The sequence below is a fragment of the Ovis aries genome, chromosome 14, assembly GCF_016772045.2.
Source record: "Ovis aries strain OAR_USU_Benz2616 breed Rambouillet chromosome 14, ARS-UI_Ramb_v3.0, whole genome shotgun sequence".
NCBI lineage: Eukaryota > Metazoa > Chordata > Mammalia > Artiodactyla > Bovidae > Ovis > Ovis aries.
In genome coordinates, this window is record NC_056067.1 from 31,064,324 (window position 1) to 31,089,162 (window position 24,839).

Genomic DNA, 24,839 nt, shown 5'->3' on the forward strand with positions numbered 1-24,839 from the left:
CTATCGAGTCTCCTATGGTAATACTGACCTTCTCCTCTGGTCTTAGTTTTTCGGTGTGTATTATGTTGGCCTCTTTGCACCCTCTACTTATGAATGCATCTATATAGTTTAACCTTTGGTAACATGCCTGTTAAATAAAGCAGGCTTAAGAAAATATCTCTGATCTTTCTTATTTCCCTTTATATTTCCCTATCTTGATAAACTTAAAAGAACACAAAATTTTTAACAAAATAGTAGCAGAAGAGTAGATATTTAAAGCCTTTTTTTTAACATTATAATGGTCAAATTTATATTTTAAAGAAAATAAAACTGAGAGTCATATAGGAGATGCTTTATAAATACATCCCAGATTTTGGCAACAGTCTTCCAGCTGGTTTCTTGGCCAAAAGCCACTATCTATTCCATTTCATTTCCATCCAACTGCTGAATTGATCTTCCTAAAATGCAAAATACATCATTTCATTTACCAGTCTAATTGCCTTCTACGACTTCCTATTGCTCAGAGAAGAGAAGATGAATTTATTAACTTTGAGGTCCTTCTATAATCTGCCTTAATCTCATCTTTCTACTTTTGCTGCCTGTCTCTAGTACCTGCCAAAAGAAACACATGATGCTTTAGAAGAAAAAAAAATCCTTAATATACCATGACTCCCTCAGTGACTACGCACTTTACTTCTCCCTCAAATTTGTCTTTTTTGAGTAAGAAATTATTTTTCACTCTGTGAGATCAAATTCAAATTTTAGAATTTCTAAGGTCTTCTCCAGTTATGCATTCTTTCTTTCCCTAATCATATATTCACTTAAAAAATATTATTCTGTGTTTTCTTCAGCTACAGACCCTCTTTGAGATGTCAGAGAGAACATGCAGAAAAAGAAAAATTGTCCCCTTGTAACACATTCTAAAGGGTAGAAAAAATAGAAAATTAGCAAATAAATAAGCAATACATTTTAAAATGGTGATAAGTACTATGAAAAAGTATGAGCAGAGCAAGAGTGAAAAATACCAAGGAGGAGTGAAGAGTACCATAAACTTGATTATTAGGGAGATGTCTCTTAGGAAATGATCCTTGAATAAGCAAATGGAGACAGAGTGGTACAGACAGAGGTTCAAATATATGTAAAAAAATTACAAAGGACTTAAGTGTGACCCAGTTTCCTAAGAAAATAAACAATGACAGAAAGAAGAATATTTTTATTAGAATGTGGTAAGCCAATGGAAATGAAACTGATACCTTGCTCTCTAGGAGGTAAAAGAAAGTCTGTGCATTTTCCTCCTTCAGTGTTCTTATAACTATTTTATATAATATTATCAAAACATTTTAAATATTTATTTTGCTTTGTATGTTCCAATATATAAGTTCCCTATCAGACTGTGAAATATTTTCATAAGTATAACTTGTACATTTTATTTTGTTCCCCTGTGCCTAGAATGGCTGGAGAAAACACATAGGATGTGTAGATTCATCTTTTTACTCATTTATGCATTTCTTTATTCCATAATGATTTATTGAAAAGCCCAGTAGGTAGCAGGTACCATGTAGAGACACCAGAGATAAACTGGTGAGTGAATATTATCACAGTCCTGGCTTTAGTTATAGAATTTACAATCTCAGGAGATTCACCAAATTACTACATTGACACATTTAACATTAAAATCACAATAGGGAACATAAAGAAGAGAGATATATGTCACAGACAATCAGAGACAAGTGTCTGAAGAGGTGGAGTCTAGGCTACCATCTCAACAGGGGCTTATTACACGACAGTTGGGACTGAAAAAAGATCTTAGGTAAAGACTAGATGGGGAGGACAGGATTCAAGGCCCTAAAACAGAGTTAGCTTTGCACACCATTTAAAGGATTTTGGCTTTTACCCTAAGAACAATAGTAAGTCATTTGTTTAATCTCAAGTAACCATCCAAGTATTAATTAATTCAGCTTGGTGAGGACCGACATTATGGCAAATCTATCTTAATGTCCTTACCCTCTTCTACAACCATAAAATATTTAAAAAATAATGGGCCAGTGTAATCTTGACCTGTGTTCATGTCACCCATGTGGCTTTTATTGCCCCCCAATATGCAGTGTTATCACTTGCCTTTGTGCCTTTGAACTTCTGTGCATTTGTGCTGCCACACATAAATGAATTCTTGATTGGGGGAGCAATACCCTGGCATACAACATGAGATAAAGAATCCTTTGAAGGGTCATATGTACAGGATTTATGATCTGGAGTTATCAATGAAAATTGGATATCTGTCTTGACCAGCTAGAAATTGTTACTAGTCTAGATATGGATACAAGGCTTTATGGTACATTTGCAAGGTTTTCCTTCATTTTAAAAAATTCTGATAAAGTTGGCATACACAACAAATGCATGATCCCTGCCAATCATAATTAAAAGTTATGATCCTGCTAGGGTCTTAGTAAAAGGACTCAAGATTTGGAAGACTATATCTCTAGCACAAACCAGCCCATATCTTGCACACAGTTTATATAGTCAGACATATACAAAGCTTCTAAGAAATAATTTAAGTATCTTGCAAGAAAAAAAAGATGAATCAAGAGTAATGTCACATACTGGGTACAATGCTCTAGCTTTATTATGACAATAGTCAGGGCTTCTCCACAAGATGTGGTTGTTTTATTGAACCCAGCTGACCACTAACTCTGACAAAACTTGAGAAATGTCTATGGAAAAATATGAGCAAAAAAAGAAGAGGCAAAAATAAAGAAAAATCACAGAATATATCCTTTTGGTTTGTCTTTTTCTCTGAGCACAAACAGATTTTTCATTTGTTAGAAGCTGTACATATATAAGGAATAGAATCCTGCATGTTCTTTATTTATTCATAACAGTGGGATTTTGCAACCTTGGAACTCTTGACATTTGGGGCCAGATAATGTGTTGTTGGGAGCTGCCTTTGCACAATATCATTTTTTATCAGCCTCTCTTACCACCACCTTATTGATGCCCTTACCATTCTTCAGCCCCCTAGTTGTGTCTTCATATATCACGAAAAGTTCCCTGGGGTCACCAGGAAGAATCACTACATTATGAAATGAATTGAGGGTCTGATGTGAACAAAGAAATGTACTAAATAATTCATTTTCCCAATTGGTGTTGTTCAGCCTGTAAGTTGCATCCGACTCTTTACGATCCCATGGACTGCAGCACTCCAGGCTTTCCTGTCCTTCACTATTTCCCACAGTTCGCTCAAACTCATGTTAAAAGTTTCTCATATTCTTTATGCCTTTATCTTGGTATTGATGTATGAAGCACAGGAGACTGTGTATATGTGTACCTTGTAATGCAATTCTTATATTATCTCATTTGATTCTCCCACATATTCTTGACTCAGAATGTATCCTCTTGCTTTCAATTCATGATGAACTAAGATTCAAAGAAATTACATAACTTGCTTAAATATAAACTATAACAGGAAGAGTCAAGATAAAACTCAATACTCTCATATAAACTTTTAACAGACTGTGAATGTTTTGACTATATATAATCAAATGTGATACCTAAGTTTTACAACTAAAACTTTGAAAATCACTAACATTACTTATATTTCACACCAACTCTACAAATAATAAAGGTCTCTCAATAATAAAGAATTGAATAAAATTTTAAAGCTCTTTAAGGTCCTATTTTCCTTATAACACTCTTAACAACCCTGTAGCAGCAGAGCAGGGGTTCTCATGCTCATATTATGCTGAAGAAACTGAGGGTCAGGAATACTAAATGACTTACATAAGAATTTATAGTTTGATGTAATAGAAACTGGATTCATCTAATATACACATATGCATACTTTCATATGAGTGGATATCTGTCTGAATATGTTGACCACTGAACAGGTCTCTACATATTAATTTTGAGCTCATTTCACAGCATCCCAGGAAATGGAAAGTGAAATCCCTTTTTCTAGGAAACAGAAAAACAATGTTTTATTCTTCTTTACTTAGTAAGCATTAGAACTGTATTTGCTCACATGCTTTTAAAATTAGATTTCTCATTTCTTGATCATAGGGAAAGGAGGAGATGTTATTATCTTTGCTTCAATATAAAATCACATGAATGGTCATAAATACACACAAACCTTATTATAGAGTTGCAGATTTCATGGGGATGATAGAGAAGTGTGCAGAAGAAGTGTGAGAAAGGTGTTGGGGTGAAGGATGAAAATAATTTACTTAAGAAACAGTATAATCCAGTAAGTTCAGTTCAGTTCAGTTGCTCAGTCATGTCCGACTCTTTGTGACCCCATGAATCTCAGCATGCCAGGCCTCCGTGTCCATCACCAACTCCTGGAGTTCACCCAAACTCAGGTGCATTGAGTCGGTGATGCCATACAGCCATCTCATCCTCTGTCGTCCCCTTCTCCTCCTGCCCCCAATCCCTCCCAGCATCAGAGTCTTTTCCAATGAGTCAACTCTTCGCATGAGGTGGCCAAAGTATTGGAGTTTCAGCTTTAGCATCATTCCTTCCAAAGAACACCCAGGACTGATCTCCTTTAGAATGGACTGGTTAGATCTCCTTGCAGTCCAAGTAAGAATAGAAGGTTAATACTAAAATCTATGGGAAATACAGTCAGACTCTTGGGTGGGATACATAAGGGAAACTTCTATGGTTTGGTTCTAGAACAAATCCACTTGGCAGTTTAAATCAAGGGAAAATTCAGAAACCTAGGAGTTAGGAGATATTTCTTGGAGAAATATACAGAATTATTTAAAGAGGAAAAGTCCAAGAAGATTAACTAGATTTACTGCAGAAATACAAGCATGTAGTCAAAGCAGGGAGAGACTAAAACAATCCACATTTTTACTTCTTTTTTTGGCCTGAATTTTCTATCATTATGGTATCTTGGAATTTAATGAGTACAACTATTTCATGTTTTATGGAGTTGCTCCTGCTAAATCACTTCAGTCATGTCCAACTCTGTGTGACCCCATAGATGGCAGCCCACCAGGCTCCCATATCCCTGGGGACTCTCCAGGCAAGAGTCCTGGAGTGGGTTGCCATTTCCTTCTCCAATGCATGAAAGTGAAAAGTGAAAGTAAATTTGCTCAGTCGTGTCCGATTCTTTGCAACCCCATGGGCTGTAGCCTACCAGGCTCCTCCGTCCATGGGATTTTCCAGGCAAGAGTACTGGAGTGGGGTGCCATTACCTTCTTCGGTTGTATGGAGTACTCTTCTATAAATGGAGAAGGCAATGGCACCCCACTTCAGTACTCTTGCCTGGAAAATCCCATGGAAGGAGGAGCCTGGTGCGCTGTAGTCCATGGGGTCGCTAAGAGTCGGACACAACTGAGTGACTTCACTTTCACTTTTCACTCTCATGCATTGGAGAAGGAAATGGCAAACCACTCCAGTGTTCTTGCCTGGCGAATCCCAGGGACAGGGGAGCCTGGTGGGCTGCTGTCTGTGGGGTCTCACAGAGTTGGACACAACTGAAGCGACTTAGCAGCAGCAGCAGCAGCAGCAGCTTCTATAAATGTCGCTTAGAGGACTTTCCTGGTGGCCCAGTGGTTAATGGTTTGTCTGGGGACAATGCTTCCATCCCTGGACCAGGAAAATTACACACGCCTTAGGGGAGACTAAGCGAGCCACAACTACTGAGCCACGCACCACAAATACTGAAGCCCACGTACCTTAGAGACCCGTGCTCTGAAGCAAGAGAAGTTACTACAATGAGAAGCCTGCACACTGCCAACTAGAGAGGAGCTCCCTACCCATTGTAAGTAGAGAAAGCCCACACACAGCAATGAAGATTCAATACAGTCAAATAAATAAATAAATAAAATCTTAAAATCCTTTTAAAAACAAGTCCACTAGGAGAAGGTAGATACTGATATTGTTCCAATCTTCTATATCCTTACTGGTTTTCTATTTGTTCTATCAATTATTGAAAATATTGGGGATCTCTGATTATATTGTAGATTTATCTATTTCTCTGTGCAGCTCTATCATGTGTTTCAGAGTTCTGTTATCAGGTGAATAAATGTTTAGAAAAGAATTGGTTTCTTTGTAATTATGCAGTGACCATCTTTGTCTATGAGAACATTTGCTCTGACAGCTACTGATTTTAATATTATATAATAATAATTAAAATTAATATCCAGCTTTCCTTCAGTTAGTGTTAGCATGGCATACCTTTTTCTATTCTTTTAACTTAAATTAATTAAATGAAAGGTATTTGTGTCTTTATAAAGAGTATTTCTTGAAGCCAACCTATAAGTGAGTCTTGATTTTAGCCTATGGGGTATTTACTGTTTGCTTTTAATTTAAATATTTATCTCATTAGCTTTATATCTATCAATGTACTACTTCATTTGTCTATGCCCCTTTTGTTTATGGGTCATTTTCCCCTCTTCTTCTGCTTTCTTTTGAATTAATGTAACTTTTTTTGGTTCTATCTCCTTTTTGTGGGATTTAGTAGTTATAACTCTTTGCTTGTTATTTTACTGGTTTCTGTAGGGTTTATAGCAACCATTCTAACCTTTCAAACATTTCCTTTCAGTGATACATCTTCACATCTAACACAAGAAACTTACAACAATATATTTATACCCCTCCCTTCCAGGAAATATGTGTTCTTGTTGTCATGTAATTTGGTTCTACATATTATTATTTTTGTCTAGACAGTCAATTGTGTTATAAAGAGATTTAAATAAAAGGAAAGTAGTTTGTATTTTACCGACGTAGTTGTTTTCAGTGTTCTTCATTCCTTCTCGTCTAGAGGTATATTTCCAAATGGTACATTTTTCTTCTGTCTGAAGGACATGTTTATAACATTTCTTAGAATGTGAGCCCTTTGGTGATTACTCTTTCGGCTTTTGCATGTCGGAAAAGTATTTCTATTTTTATGGGTGTGTTCGCTGGATAAAGAATTCGAGGCCTTATCTTTGTGTGTGCGTGTGTGTGTGCACAATGTGTACTTTTAAGATTTTCTCTCTATAACCAGTTTTGAGAAATCTGAGTATGATCTGCTTTTGCTCTGCTCTTGGATCTGTGCATCTTCAATTTTAATCAAAATTTTAAATTATTCAGCCATTATTTTTTAAAACACATTTTTCTGTATTCTGTCTGACTTCCAGAACAATAACTACATGTATATTAGGTTGGTTTAACTTGTCTCACAACTCACTGGAAGTTTTTAAAATTCTGTTTCTCTATTTTCTTTTAAAAAAATAATTGTTATTGCTTTATCATCAAATTTACTATTCATTTCTTCTGAAATATCTAATATTCTATAACTTGCATCTACTCTACATTTCTCCTCAGACATTATAATTTTCATCTGTACACAGATGTAAAGAACAGACTTTTGGACTCGATGGGAGAAGATGAGGGTGGGAAGATTTGAAAGAATAGCATTGAAACATGTATATTATCATAGGTGAAACAGATCGCCAGTCCTGGTTCAATGAATGACCAGGGTGCTCAGGGCTGGTGCACTGAGATGACCTTGAGGGATGGGATAGAGAGGGAGGTGGGAGGGGGGTTCAGGATGAGAAACACATGTATACCCATGGTTGATTCATGTCAATGTATGGCAAAAACCACTACAATATTGTAAATTAATTAGCCTCCAATTGAAATAAATAAATTTTAAAAAAGATTAAAAAATTTTTCATCTGTAAAAATTTATCTTTTTTGTATCTCTAATATTTCCACCTATCTTTGGTTTCATATTAAGGTACAGTCATAATGAGCATCTTAATGTTCTTGCCTACTAAATCTAATACCCATGATACTTCTGGATCTCTTTCCATTTATTTACCATCTAGTAATAGATTTCACATTTTTTTGCATGCCTGATAATCTTTTTGTATACTAAACATAAAAGTGAAAGTGTAAGTCGCTCAGTTGTGTCAGACTCTTTGCTACCCCATGGACTATATACTCCCTGGAATTTTCCAGTCCAGAATACTGAAGTGGATAGCCTTTCCCTTCTCCAGGGGATCTTCCCAATCCAGGGATCAAACCCAAATCTCCCACAGTGCACATGGGTTCTTTACCAGCTGAGCCACAAGGGAAGCCTATAGTGGATTTTATTTTCTTGAGTGTTAGAGCTTTCTCTAATCTCATATAATACTATTAAGCCTAATTATGGGACATAGTTCAGAAACTTGGAAGCAGTTTGGTCCTTCTGGGTCTTAATTTTATAATTTTTTTGTTTGTGTGTGTGTAGAACTAACCAATGTTAGTTAGTTAGACAAGGCAAATATACGAGAAAAAGGTGGAAACAGTGAAGTTTTTATTTCTTGGACTCCAAAATCACTGTGAATGGTGACTGCAGCCATGAGATTAAAAGATACTTGCTCCTTGGAAAAAAAGCTATGACAAAACTAGACAGCTTATTAAAAAGCAGGATATCATTTTGCTGACAAAGGTCCATATAGTCAAAGCTGTGATTTTTCCATTAGTCATGTAGAGATGTGATAGCTGGACCATAAAGAAGGCTGAGAACTGAAGAATTGATGCTTTCAAACTGGTGCTGGAGAAGACTCTTGAGAGTCCCTTGGATAGGTAGGACATCAAACCAGTCAATCCTAAAGGAAATCAGTCCTGAATATTCATTGGAAGGACTGATGCTGAAACTGAAGCTCAAATACTTTGGCCTACTCATGCAAAGAGCCAACTCATTGGGAAAGATTCTGATGCTAGGAAAGATTGAGGGCAGGAGGAGAAGGGGGTGACAGAAGATGAGATGGTTGGATGACATCATCAACTCAATGGACATGAGTTTGAGGAAACTCCAGGAGATAGTGAAGGACAGGGAAGCCTGGCATGCTGAAGTTCATAGGGTTGCAAAGAGTCAGATACGACTTAGCAACTGAAAGACAACCAATGTTCAATGTAAGGTTACTTCCCTGTGTATTGCAGCCAATGTCCCATGAATTATAAAGCTTCCCAATCTGACTGCTGAGAACAAGCACTACTCTCTGGACCTCTATAAATGTCACGCTCTGTCAACTTCTATCTTTCTGTGAGGTCATTTCCCAGTTTTGAGTGATCTCCTCTCATGCATGTGTTGATACACACTGGGGACCCTTGCAGATATACGTACTTTTCTCTGTATGTAGCTCTCTCACCCATTCCCTGACCTAAGGACTTTATCCATCACCAATCCTACATTCTCAGCCCTACCTCTTCAATTCAAGGAGACACTTGCATGCTTCCTGGGTTTTACTGTCTGCACCATCGTCTGGAAACTTTCTCAAGACTAAGATCAGCCAAGAGCGGGGCATTCTTGTTTGCTTGCCAACACTCAGGCCCACTGCTTTTGTTGCTGGATGCCTATGTCTTGAAAACCTTTTATTTCAACTGTTTCGTTTGTTTTATGATTGTTTCAGGTCAAAGTTAAATCCAGTCCCTGTTATATCATCTTTATTATGAGCAGAAGTATCATCTTTCAGTTCCAAGTTCAAATGTCATGACCACCGATAGGGCTTGCTATGAACTTTCCCTTTCTTTTCTTCATGTCACCATCTATTAAATCTCTTATATAATTCCTTCATATCAACTCTTCCAGTTTATAATCACTTTTTAATTATTTGCATACTTGTTCTCTCTTCCCTCTCTTGACTAGACAATTTCATCCATCACAGGAGACTTCTAGCATCCCAGAAATTAGGTGCATGGCACATAATAATCGCTCCTCAAATATCAGTTGAATAAATGAATATATCTCAGTCACATTTGTCTCCCTCCTACTTGTATTTGCCTATCTTATTTAAAAATTTAACATTCTATGCAGGCATTGTATACTGAAGAATTTTTTCTAAGCAGAATATTGGGTTAAACAAAGGGGCAGATAGCATTTTCCTGGGCTTCTTTTCAACAGCGTCAACCAGGTGGGAGCTCTGCATCCGAAAGCAGGGTACAAAACTGAACTCTTGTCCATGGAAAGCTTTCCAGTTATTGACTGTACGAGTACCGCCCATGCTGCTGCCTTCCTTCCTGTGGCACTGCTCCCTGAATTGTGTACTTGAAATGAGTTTGCTTCAGTGGGAAGACGGAAATAAGCAGGAGACTGCTGAGAGGTAAGCATACTGAGGTAGACTCTCCTAGTAACAACACAGGTAGTGACCTATGACATCTCCTGCTGTGACCTTTCTCTACCTCCAGCAACACGTATTACTCTGAAAAACGAACATGTTTAAAAGGAGGAAAAAATTGAGCCATCAGTGTGGGATACTGTTGAGTGGCAACCAGCTTGCTCACAGCCCTTTCTGTAGCATGAAATGCTGTTGGACTATTTTATTTAGTTCCCTTGCTTTCCTTTCAAGCAGAGAACTCCAAATCTAGAGCTCATTTGAAGATAACCCCTTTCTCAAACTTCCTACTTTATTGAAATTATGCTATATTTAAATGGAGGAAGGAGAAGTGATAATTATTAAGCACATACTAATTTCTAACGACCCTGATGGTTTCTTTGCTTTCAGGAAACAGAGATGTGCAGAACAGACTTATGGACATCACAGTCTAATAGGATTAAATAGGCCAAGTACAGTAATGCTAAAACTTTGATGGGTATTTGCATGTGATAAAAAAAGGATGAGAATAGCCATGCCATGGACTCTGAGGACACGGCATACAATGGCGGGGCCTGAAGAAAACACTGTAGTGGAAATTGTTGTTTAATAATAATAATTATGTGGATACAGGCACATTAAGAGAAGTCTGATGTCACAGGAATAATATGGAACATAGGAGTCAGACAAATTTGATCAGATGGGGAAACTAATATTCAGTGAGGTTAAATATGACATAAGTCACATAGCTAGTATGTATAAGAGTAAGGATTTGAAAAAGGGGTCTCTGAGATCTAAAAGCTGAGCCTCTTTGTTCTACCAGATTAGCTGTAAACAGCAACATTTGTGTTTTTAAAAGAATTTCCTCTTGTTGTGATATAGGCTAGGTGATCAAACTGTGTTAAATCAAATTCCTGGTGTGTGTGTGTGGTCAGAAAAGTGTGCAGTTGAGTGACCTAAAAATCAACACCCAGAAGAGAGTGGGCCTTTCTACCATGCTTCTTATACTGAGACTTCCATCAGCAAGTGATTTTCTTGCTTTAAATTTAATGCTGACTCTGTTCAAGCAGAAAATAGATTTGAAGACAATGAAAAATGTACCACTTTATTTCCCTAAGGCCTTCCCTGCACACTAGGCCTTGAACAAAACTAATTTTATAAGGAGAGAAAAACAACCAAGTTAATCTTCAAATACAAAAATTTATTGTTTTTTTTTCCTAAATTATTTTACTAACTATTGATTCCTTGATTCTTATTATTTATCTTTAAATCACAGGGCTCAGGGTAGAATTTGCTTACATTCTGGTAACAGAATTCATAATCAAAAAGGAAGAAGAAAATAATCCCACCGTGGTGCATGTAATTTTTTTGTCCAAGGGAAACTTGTAAATTGCTGATAAAAATAAATTGCAGTGAAAGAGAAAATCATAAAAAGTAAAATATCAAAGGATTCTTAGTTATAACTTGGTCCAGTTATTGTTATTATTATTTTTTCACTTCCAAGGAGGGGGAAAATTGGTTTTCTGAGGAGTGCTTTGATTGCAGTTTTTCCACATGGGCACCATACTTTGGAAGATTTTTCAGTGTACTAACATTACCAACAAATAATGGTTATTACTGAATTTGATCAATTTAGAAATGGGAAAATGTGCAGAGCTGGTGATCATTAGTAACAACAAAACCCAAAACAATTCTCTGAGTCAATATTATTCTTGACCTTAAAGAAATCTATATAGTCTAAGGAATGATTTCCATGGATGATATTAATGGGTTCTATAGCAGTGTATAGTGTATTCCCTCAAAGGAAGCTGAAAGAGAAAACGACAGTTGAGCCATTTTTAGAGTAAGAACATAGAATAAAATCAGGCTGAGACCACATTCTAAGCCTAAAGAATGATAATTAAGAGTATATGGAAGTAAGAGGTGTAGCTAAGCTTAGAACAGAAAAAGATATCTTATGATTTAGCAAGATACCTATGTGAAACTGGAGAAGGCAATGGCAAACCACTGGAGTCAATACTCTTGCCTGGAAAATCCCAAGGACACAGGAGCCTGGTAGGCTGTAGTCCATGGGATCGCTAAGAGTCGGGCACGACTGAGTGACTTCACTTTCACTTTTCGCTTTCATGCATTAGAGAAGGAAATGGCAACCCACTCCAGTGTTCTTGCCTGGAGAATCCTGGGGAAGGGGGAGCCTGGTGGGCTGCCATCTATGGGGTCACACAGTGTCGGACACGACTGAAGCGACTTAGCAGCAGCTATGTGAAACCAGTGGATTGCACATTGGTGGTGTATGTTGACTACTTGGTGCTTCATAAGTAAAATAGCCTAAATGTCGGGGGAGAAGGCTAACGAAGCCTATAAAAAACACTTCCAGTCTTTAAATGTTTGTCCTGGGCTCTCAGATGTTTTAAAAATTATACACACACACACACAAAATATTCCTTAGCCTTTATTTCCTATACCATTTGAAATATTTGCAAGAAACAAACCCATATAACTATATGGTTATTAATTTTCAATATTTATGTAGCACCTTTGTAATCAGATAGGGTAGGAGATACCTGGAGAAAAATAACAGGCATGGCTTTCTTCATATAAAAGAAGTCATTTTGGCCTAAGACATTTTGTGATCTAAGCCTGGTCACAGTTAAAACAGACATCACAGAAATACAAAGGATCATAAGAGACTACTACAAGCAACTATATGCCAATAAAATGGACAACCTAGAAGAAATAGACAAATTCTTAGAAAGTTACACCCTCCAAGACTGAGCCAGGAATAAATGGAAAATATGAACAGACCAGTCATAAGTAACTAAATTGAAACTGATTAAATCTTCCAACAAACAAATGTCCAGGATCAGATGGCCTCATACGCAAATTCTATCACACATTTAGAGATGAGCTAATACCCATCCTTCTCAAATTCTTCCAAAAATTTGCAGAGGAAGGAATACTTCCAAGCTCATTTTATGAGGCCACCATCACCATGATACCAAATGCACGCAAAAGTCAACCTAAATGGTATGTACAAATGATGCTAGTCTGTTAGACATACTGTTCCACATTTTATTTTAATTTTTGAGCCTGATAATAAATCCTAAAGGAAATCAACCTTGAATATATATTAGAAGGACTGATGCTTTAGCTGAAGCTCCAATACTTTGTCCACTTGATGTGAAGAGCTGACTTTTTGGAAAAGACCCTAATCTTGGGAAAGACTGAGGGCAGGAGAAGGGGGCAACAGAAGATGGGAGGGTTGGATGGCATTGTTGACTTGATGGACATGAGTTTCAGCAAATTCCCAGGAGATCATGAAGGACAGGGAAACCTGGCATGGGGCAGTGCATGGGGTCACAAAGAGTCAGACACGACTGAGCAACTGAACAACAACACTTGGAGATTAGTGGGAAAGACAGTGATCTTTTAGCTAAGCAGCTAGACCATTCCTGACAGTCTGCCATTCTTCTTGTTGGGAAAAACAGTGTTATACTGACCCCAGTCCCGAGGAATGTGAACCATTCACTCTGTCTTAGGAAGCACTGTGCCCTGATAGCACTATAGTTCCATTAAATAACAATCCGGGATCTGAGAGAGCATGCTTGTGTGTGTGCTCAGTCGTGTCCTACTTTCTGTGACCCCATGGACTGTAGCCTGCCAGGCTCCTCTGTCCGTGAGATTATACCAGCAAGAATACTGGAGAGGGTTGCCATTTTCTACTCCAGGGGATCTTTCCAACCCAGGGATCAAACCTGTGTCTCCTGCATTGGCAGGTGAATTTATTTATTTATTTTTACCACTGAGCCTCTTGGGAAGCCCTTCAGGGATCTGAACTTTCACTGAAGTTAGGGAATCAGTCTAAACCTCATCTATAACATTGTATAAAGACAAAGCGTTTGTGCTTCGTTCCTTTAAGTCTAGAGATAACCCAACAGGGATATTTGGCAGTTGGCATAGCTGAAGATTCTATTCTACTTTCTCATCCATCACCTTGTCAAATCCTGATTCTTACTTCCCACAGCCCTCAAAACTCCAACTGTCTCTCTTACTCTGGTAAATCTTACACATCGTTATGACTTTTATTTTTTAGCTTTATTTCCTCACTGGTGCATTTAATTCTGTCTAAAATGCAGAGCTTCCTTATTATTTAAACAGAAAAATCTACTTTATTAATCATCACATGCTGATTTAACTGACTAAATTTAAAATTTTTACTTTTATATTTCTCCCCTACTCTTACAGGTCCTAACACTGTCCATAAGATAGATGTTGCTCAATAAATGTGTAAAAAAACTTAAATTGAATTAACTCAGGCTAATGGTTGCCAATATAGCAGTCATATCCTATTTCCTGAACATGCAGTTATGTCTGGATTTCCATGTACACGTTCACCAATAGGTGAATATTCCATCATCAACAAATGTCTAAAGACATTGAATAATAGTACAAATAAGTTAAAAACCCTATATTTTGCATAGTAATGGAGCCATAGGAAAATCCTTTCACATATAACCTTAAAATCCTGTAGTGAAATGGTTTAAAGACTAAGAAAATGTTTAGATTTAATCTTTCTATTAAAACCATCATTTAGCTATGTAGCATCCAATCCCATCTAATCATTACAATTACTCTGAGAGCATTTAAAAAATATGTATTTCTGTATTATAATAACCCACAAGGTTACAATTCAAAACTCTTGGGTGAAACCTATGTATCTGCATTAATAAAAATACTGAATATTCTCTAAGGATATTCTGATGATTATTCAGGTTTGGAAACAATAATTTAGCATAAGTACTCTATTGCATGCATTCTAAGTCACTCAGTCGTGTCTGATTCTTTGCAACCCACCAGGCTCCTCTGTCCCTGGAATTCTCTGAGCAAGAATACTGGAGTGGGTTGCCATGCTCTCCTCCAGGGAATCTTCCCAATGAGAGGACTGAACCTATATCTCTTATGTCTCCTGCATTGGCAGGGTTTACGTTACCACAAGTGCCACCTGGGAAGCCCACACTATTGTATAATTTGATATAAAAATTTCTGCCTAAATTATCATTAATGAAACAGTATCCTCTAATCACTGAGATGACATTTTGTCTTTGATAATTAACCCCCAAATAATGAAACTTCATGGCAAGACTATTTCATAAAACATTAGTTAAAAAATCAATGTGATGGGGTTGGGAGGGTGTTGCTTTCCTCCCATCTCTAGAGATATTTTGCTAAATCAGGGTAAATTTGCTAAGTTTTTTAAAGTTGACTAGAAAATTTCAATCAAATATTTTGTAGTGCTTAAAGTAGCTGACTACTGAAGGTTTAATTAAAATCTTTACTGCCATTTCACTTTTCAAACTCTTTAAATTATCCATTATTTCAGCAAATGATTGGAGCAATAGAGAGTTAAATAGCTTGTGTGGCCATACTTCCTATTTATGGAGAAGTTGGAATGCAGAAGGGTACATTTTAAAGACAGCCATACACACTGAATTTCAATATATATTCCAGCATCCAGCATTCTTATAACTGTATAGAAGCTCCCTTATATCTTCTAAGTTCAATATTCTCTTCAGTCAAGTGCAAATGTGGATACCTATATAAAGCTAAAATCTTTAGAGTAAATGACTCTATGCCTGATTCAACCGTGTTTTAATGAGAGATGTCAACTGAGGACTTTCCTGGCAACAGAGATGAGCATGCATTCCAAATACTGATAATCCAAAAAATTTCACAATTCATAAAAATGCAAAAAGGAGAATTAATGATTTCCCCTTTGGTGATGAATATATAAATTTGGCATTTGTTAGCAGTCTTTGTTCCTAACAAATGGAAGAAGTTGATGCATAGGAGAGGATGCTGCCAATCCAGAGAGAGGCAAATTTACTGAGCAAAGGAAGAGAGCTATGGTGACTATTGTTTGGAGGGGCTGTCAGGCCTTTTCTCATTGAATTCCCTCTTTGTATGGAGTCTTGCTCCACACAAGGTCAGAATCCTTCCATGGAAAAAACCTCAGGAGATGAGGCCAATTTCTAAGCTAGTCTAATTGGAATCTCCTCTTGCAGTGTCTGTCTGGATGTGGAAAACAGAGCAACTGTGCTAATGTTATTTGCTGATGCGGTATTGGTGGCGATTTTTACTTCCAGTGGTGGCCCCATCCTGGTATAGCATACGTGGCTTCCTAGAGAAACTAAAAATAGCTAAGTTTATTGCTCTTTGGCTTTCTGGAATTTCCTCTATCTCTGTCATATTCCTAACTTGAGGTTCTAATCTATATTGAACAAGGGTACCTGATATCTTTTAAACAAACATTTCTTTCTCTTTATTATAGCCAGAGCTGGTTTTCATGGCTTGCAAACACAACACTAGTTGCATTCAAGTTTCAGATTCCTTCATGAAACCTTGAAAGCATAGCTTTTATTGCCTTTTCTGCTGTTATGTAAATTATGTAGTTTATTTTTCTTTTTCCCCAAAGTCATCTAAGTTAATTCTGACACTTTCAACTAGAAGAGTTTTAATTAATATAGATATATTAATATCTGTCATAATATATTATTATGGACAAAGACAAACTAATATATAAAAAATATCTAATAATTTGGGGAACATCATATGCTATCAGTAGTTATTTGTTCCTTTGGAATTTTCATACTAATTTCACAGAAAAACTGGGAAAACGGTATTATTAAAATTAGCCATGTAGAAAATTTCTATGCAGCATCTGCCCTTATCTAGAGAGTTTGTCAAAATTGCTTGGAGCACCTTAAAATTAGGTTTTGACCTTCCTGATATCCAGCTTTTTATATTAATAACCTTCTCATAGGAAGAATTTTGTAGTATTCACTTTGCTTAACATTTAATTTGACAGAAAACAACTAAAGTGGGTCAAATATGGCTCATAATTCCTCTGTAATGGGTACTACAGCAGTTGAAACTCCATGAAAGAAAAGCCTTACCCCAAACTCTTCATATCTAATTTGCTTATTTTACAAAAAAAACCATGTACCAGTCTGCTTAACTCAACAACCAGTTGCCCTGCGAAGTGTAAATTATTGATAGCCTACAGAGCCCTACTTACTATTTTTATGTGGTTGCAAAAGTAGAGTACATAGAAATCTATTAACTAGGAATTTTTTTTTGATACAATGCAACTTCTTTTATTTAAAATAGTTAGCATATTGATGGAGATAAAAACAAGCATTCTTTTTTTTTTTTTTTGAAAAGAGGAGTTCTAGAAAAATAACAGAAATCACTCATTGATCATTTGCTATGAATCAAAGTGTGTACTCACATTTTTTTACAAAGCTACATGCCCTCTCTCTCTTGGTATTTTTAATCCCCATTTAGTAAAGGATAAAACTATGACTCAAAAGATAAAGTAAGTAACTTGGTCAAAGCTCAAGGTTAATGACTGTCAGGAATAGAAACCTGAACCTATTCAGTAAAAAGTCCCTGTGTTCATTGTTGTTGAGGTGCTAAGTTGTGTCTGACTCTTTTCGACCCCATGGACTGCAGTATGCCCGTATTCCTTGTCCTTTACTGTGTCCCAGAGTTTTCTCAAATTCATATCCATTGAGTCAGTGATGCTCTCTAACCTGCTCTTTACAACTGGTCATTCAGCTTTCCCTCTAAGGATAAAACCATGTGATCAAAGCCATTTTGGAATCTCAGTATTTATCTGGAGATTATGTTCTATTTATATCACTTGTATAACACATCATTGAACATTTTGCTTTCTTCAGTGCCAAAAAAATAAATATATGTATACATATATATACATATATATTTACTAAGTTTACATCATATTTACTAATATTTACTAAAATGTAGTCTTTAGGAACAAACAACAGGATACAACAAAAAGTAACCAAATAAAACAAAATATTTCACTTGCAAAAGTAACTTCCACACTTAAAAGGTACTTTTAGAAACCTGACTTTAATCTTATTTCATGTTACATACCACTGCTAGTTCAGATGTGACAGAATAATTATTTTCTCAACATTCTATTATATTTCCATAAACTGCTTCCTTTAGGAATAGCTAAAATAAAACAAGAAAAGAAGCATCTGACTCTCAGAGGATGTCAGCATCTTTCATGACACAGAGGAGGTGCTAAATAAGACTTATTCAGCAGTATTATTTGTTAAATAATGACCAGAGGAAAAGTCACTATAGGAGATAATATTATAGGAGAATACATTAATATTGTATTAAGAAACTATATACAAAAACTCAGGCATTTTGGGGTTGGAGGCTACTTTTAAGAGAAATGTGCGCGTGTGCTCAGTTGCTCAATCATGTCCGACTCTTTTCGACCCTATGGACTGTAGCTCACTAGGCCCCTCTATCCGTAGGATTTCCCAGGCAAGAATACTGGAGTGGGTTGCCATTTCTTCATCCAGGGGATCTTCAGGACCCAACGATCAAACTCAAGTTTCCTGTGGCTCCTACCTTGGCAGGTGGGTTTTTTTTGTTGTTTGTTTTTTTGTTTTACTACTGAGCCACCTGGGAAGGCGTTTAAGAGAAATACCTGCAAAGCTCATTCATATTCGTGGAAAGATAAATGGATGGAAGTGAAATTAGCATCTTTACTCATTGTAAGTGTTTTATTGGGTATGTACTATGTAATCAACACTGTTCTAGTCATTAGAGACAATTTACAAAACAAGAATACTACAAATGGTGTTACATGAAGCATACGTTAAAGCGGGGGTCCCCAACCCCCGGGCTGAGGACCAGTACTGGTCCATAGCCTGTTAGGAACAGTAGGAAGCGAGCAGCACATGCGTGAGCAGAGCTTCATCTACAACTCCTCGTGGCTCACAATACAGGCTCAACAATCCTCCCCATCCCTGTCCATGGAAAAGCGGAAAAACTGTCTTCCACAAAATCAGTCACTGGTGCCAAAAAGTTTGGGGACTGCTGTAAAGGGTACTGTAGCGTACATCAGACCACAGATACGATGCTGTTGTCAGGACAAAAAATAAAAAAAATGTCATTGGCATTGCTGGCTTAGCAGGGTTTAGGTGGAAGTTGTAGCAAATTCCACTCAGTGTGACAGAGGGACATGTGTTTATGTAACTGTGCCTGTGTTAATGTGTTTAAGATTTCTACAGTGAAATTGTTTCTAAAGAAGGATACAATTGTCAGAGACATATTTGTTATAACTTTATATACTTTGTTTTATTGACTATTACTTCAGTTCATTTATTGTTCACATAGTATAAAGCTTCTGTTTCTTTTTGAACCATTTCCCACTTAAGTTTCAGAGTTTATAAATGAGTAGCTGCAGTTTATATTGTGAATGCTATGTTGTGACTTTGACCAAATATTGGGCTCCTCAGTTGTTTGCCAACAAACACAAAGCTATGGTCTTTCCAGTAGTCATGTACAGATGTGAGAGCTGGAACATAAAAAAGGCTGAGTGCAGAAGAATTGATGCTTTTAAACTGTGGTGCTGGAGAAGACTATTATGAGTCCCTTGGACTGCAAGGAGATCAAAACAGTCAATGCTAAAAGAAACCAACCCTGAATATTCATTGGAAGGACTGATGCTGAAGCTGAATCTCCAAGACTTTGGCCACCTGATGCCAAGAGCTGATTCATTGGGAAAGACTCTGATGGTGGGAAAGACTGCATGCAAAAGGAGAAGAGGCAGAAGAAGATGAGATGATTAGATAGCATCACTGACGCAACTGGCATGAATCTGAGCAAACTCCACGAGACAGTGAAGGACACAGGAGCCTGATGTGCTGCAGTCCATGGAGTCGCAAAGAGTCAGACATGACTTAGCGACTGAACAACAACAACAACAACAACAACAAGGTTGTTGAAAGAGCTTGGCCAAACATTTCCTGTGTTTAAAAATCTACCACTTTCTAACATCTGGTGGGACAAGTGTTACCCAGAGATGGTTAATACCTTAGGAGATGGTCTAAGCCTCTGAAACTCTAGGTCTGCCTCCTAAGATAATTGGGAAAAACCTCATCAAAGCCTCCTTGGTTCAGTTCAGTTCAGTCGCTCAGTCATGTCCAACTCTTTGCAACCCCATGAATCGCAGCACGCCAGGCCTCCCTGTCCAACATCAACTCCCAGAGTTCACTCAAACTCATGTCCATCGAGTCGGTGATGCCATCCAGCCATCTCATCCTCTGACCTTTTCCTCCTGCCCTCAATCCCTCCCAGCATCAGAGTCTTTTCCAATGAGTCAACTCTTCACATGAGGTGGCCAAAGTACTGGAGTTTCAGCTTTAGCATCATTCCTTCCAAAGAACACCCAGGGCTGATCTCCTTTAGCATGGACTAGTTGGATCTCCTTGCAGTCCAAGGGACTCTTGAGTCTTCTCCAACACCACAGTTCAAAAGCATCAAGTCTTTGGCACTCAGCTTTCTTCACAGTTCAACTCTCACATCCATACATGACCCCTGGAAAAACCATAGCCTTGACTAGACGGACCTTTGTTGGCAAAGTAATGTCTCTGCTTTTGAATATGCTATCTAGGTTGGTCATAACTTTCCTTCCAAGGAGTAAGCATCTTTTAATTTAATGGCTGCAGTCACCATCTGCAGTGATTTTGGAGCCCCCAAAAATAAAGTCTGACACTGTTTCCCATCTATTTCCCATGAAGTGATGGGACCAGATGCCATGATCTTCGTTTTCTCAATGTAGAGCTTTAAGCCAACATTTTCACTCTCCTCTTTCACTTTCATCAAGAAGCTTTTAGTTCCTCTTCACTTTCCAAGCCTCCTAGGTAAATGGAAAAAGTATCTACTATTTTTAGAATTTATTTCATACATCTGTAAAGAGAAAGACAGTGATCTCCTACTATAGTATGATTATAGTGGGGGTTAAGAAATCCTAAATATGGGGAAGAGGAGGGTGAGACAAATTGGAAAATTAGGATTGACACATATACACTATCATGTGTAAAATAGAAAGCTAGTGGGAACCTGCTATGAAGCACAGGAAGCAAAGCTCCGTGTTCTGTGATGACCTAGACGGGTGGGATGAGAGGTAGTGGGAGGGAGGCTATATATGCACACGTGCAGCTAATTCATTCACTGTAGAGCAGAAACTAACACAACATTGTAAAGCAACTATATTCCAATAAGAAGTACTAAATTTTATTTTACAAATAAAAATTATTATATCGACCACATTTTTAAAAAGCTATGAATAAATATTGTTTCTCCCATGCATCTCCTCCTTCAAAAAGTAGTCTCCAGCCTATTAAGATTTCATGAATTATTTTTAGTTTGTGACTAGCAACGTGATCCAAGCTTTGGCTACATCAGAAGGGACAAAACTTACAAAAACAAAACATGATTCCAGCTTTTGCTTTCACCCTTTCAATTTTTGTCTCTGGGACAAACTGAGTAACTTCAAAAAATTAATGTCCGTATCACCATTCTTAATCTCCTCTTTATCATAATTTATTGGGAATTTTCAGGAAAGGGTCCCAGGAAAATCTATTTCTTCAACTACTATTTCTGTTTTCTATTTTCAGAAAGCAGTTCTGAGTGGACCTTCCTACATTTTCTTGATCTAATTCATCTGTGGGAGTGATGCATGCAATTTTAAACTCCATATATGTCATTATCCATTTATACTCTTTTTTTTAGAAGTCTGACAGAATGTGGTCCACTGGAGAAGGGAATGGCAAACCACTTCAGTATTCTTGCCTTGAGAACCCCATGAACAGTATGAAAAGGCAAAATGACAGGATACTGAAAGAGGAACTCCCCAGCTCAGTAGGTGCCCAATATGCTACTGGAGAAATAACTCCAGAAAAAATGAAGGGATGGAGCCAAAGCAAAAACAAAACCCAGCTGTGGATGTGACTGGTGATAGAAGTCAGGTCTGATGCTGTAAACAGCAATATTGCATAGGAACATGGAATGTCAGGTCCATGAATCAAGGCAAATTGGAAGTGGTCAAACAAGAGATGGCAAGAGTGAATGTCGACATTCTAGGAATCAGCGAACTAAAATGGACTGGAATGGGTGAATTTAACTCAGATGACCATTATATCTATTACTGTGGACAGGAATCCCTAAGAAAAAATGGAGTAGCCATCATGGTCAACAAAAGAGTTTAAAATGCAGTACTTGGATGCAATCTCAAAAATGACAGAATGATCTCTGTTCATCTCCAAGGCAAACCATTCAATATCACGGTAATCCAAGTCTATGCCCCAACCAGTAATGCTGAAGAAGCTGAAGTTGAACGGTTCTATGAAGACCTACAAGACCTCTTGGAAGTAACACCTAAAAAAAGATGTCCTTTTCATTATAGGGGACTGGAATGCAAAAGTAGGAAGTCAAGAAACACCTGGAGTAACAGGCAAATTTGGCCTTGGAATGCAGAATGAATTAGGGCAAAGACTACTAGAGTTTTGCCAAGAAAATGCAACGGTCATAGCAAACACCCTCTTCCAACAACACAAGAGAAGACTCTACACATGGACATCACCAGATGGTCAACACCGAAATTAGATTGATTATATTCTACGCAGCCAAAGATGGAGAAGCTCTATACAGTCAACAAAAACAAGACCAGGAGCTGACTGTGGCTCAGATCATGAACTCCTTATTACCAAATTCAGACTCAAATTGAAGAAAGTAGGGAAAACCACTAGACCATTCAGATAGGATCTAAATCAAATCCCTTATGATTATACAGTGAAAGTGAGAAATAGATTTAAGGGCCTAGATCTGATAGATAGAGTGCCTGATGAACTATGAAATGAGGTTTGTGACATTGTACAGGACACAGGGATCCAGACCATCCCCATGAAAAAGAAAGGCAAAAAAGCAAAATGGCTGTCTGGGAAGGCCTTACAAATAGCTGTGAAAAGAAGAGAAGTGAAAAACAAAGGAGAAAAGGAAAGATATAAGCATCTGAATGCAGAGTTCCAAAGAACAGCAAGAAGAGATAAAGCCTTCTTCAGCAATCAGTGCAAAGAAATAGAAGAAAAGAACAGAAAGGGAAAGACTAGAGATCTCTTCAACAAAATTAGAGATACCAAGGGAACATTTCATGCAAAGATGGGCTCGATAAAGGACAGAAATGGTCTGGACCTTACAGAAACAGAAGATATTAAGAAGAGGTGGCAAGAATACACAGAACAACTGTACAAAAAAGATCTTCATGACCTGGATAATCATGATGGTGTGATCACTCATCTAGAGCCAGATATCCTGGAATGTGAAGTCAAGTGGGCCTTAGAAAGCATCACTACGAACAAAGCTAGAGGAGGTGATGGAATTCTGGTTGAGCTATTTCAAATCCTGAAAGATGATGCTGTGAAAGTGCTGCACTCAATATGCCAGCAAATTTGGAAAACTCAGCAGTGACCACAGGACTGGAAAAGGTCAGTTTTCATTCCAATCCCAAAGAAAGGCAATGCAAAAGAATGCGCAAACTACCGCACAATTACACTCATCTCACATGCTAGTAAAGTAATGCTCAAAATTCTCCAAGCCAGGCTTCAGCAATATGTGAACCGTGAACTTCCAGATGTTCAAGCTGGTTTTAGAAAAGGCAGACGAACCAGAGATCAAATTGCCAACATTTGCCGGATCATGGAAAAAGCAAGAGAGTTCCAGAAAAACATATACTTCTGCTTTATTGACTATGCCAAAGCCTTTGACTGTGTGGATCACAATAAACTCTTAAAAATTCTGAGAGGGATTGGAATACCACACCACCTGACCTGCCTCTTGAGAAATCTGTATGCAGGTCAGGAAGCAACAGTTAGAACTGGACATGGAACAACAGACTGGTTCCAAATAGGAAAAGGAGTACATCAAGGCTGTATATTGTCACCCTGCTTATTTAACTTCTATGCAGAGTACATGATGAGAAACACTGGACTGGAAGAAACACAAGCTGGAATCAAGATTGCTGGGTGAAATATCAATAACCTCAGATATGCAGATGACACCACGCTTATGGGAGAGAGTGAAGAGGAACTAAAAAGCCTCTTGATGAAAGTGAAAGAGGAGAGTGAAAAAGTTGGCTTGAAGCTCAACATTCAGAAAACAAAGATCATGGCATCTGGTCCCATCACTTCATGGGAAATAGACGGGGAAACAATGGAAATAGTGTCAGACTTTATTTTTTGGGGCTCCAAAATCACTGCAGATGGTGACTGCAGCTATGAAATTAAAAGACACTTACTCCTTGGAAGAAAAGTTATGACCAACCTAGATAGCATATTCAAAAGCAGAGACATTACTTTGCCGACTAAGGCCCATCTAGTCAAGGCTATGGTTTTTCCTGTGGTCATGTATGGATGTGACCGTTGGACTGTGAAGAACGCTGAGCGCCAAAGACTTGATGCTTTTGAAGTGTGGTGTTGGAGAAGACTCTTGAGAGTCCCTTGGACTATAAGGAGATCCAACCAGTCCATTCTGAAGGAGATCAGCCCTGGGATTTCTTTGGAAGGAATGATGCTAAAGCTGAAACTCCAGTACTTTGGCCACCTCATGTGAAGTGTTGACTCATTGGAAAAGACTCTGATACTGGGAGGGATTGGGGGCAGGAGGAGAAGTGGATGACAGAGGATGAGATGGCTGGATGGCATCACTGACTCAATGAACGTGAATCTGAGTGAACTCAGGGAGTTGGTGATGGACAGGGGGGTCTTCTGGAAGACCTTGTGATTCACGGGGTCGCAAAGAGTTGGACATGACTGTGTGACTGAATTGAACTAAACTTTATTTATATGAAAGTTTAAATCAACAGTACAAATTGATGCTATTTAATTTGCAAGTGCTTTTGCTTAGTGC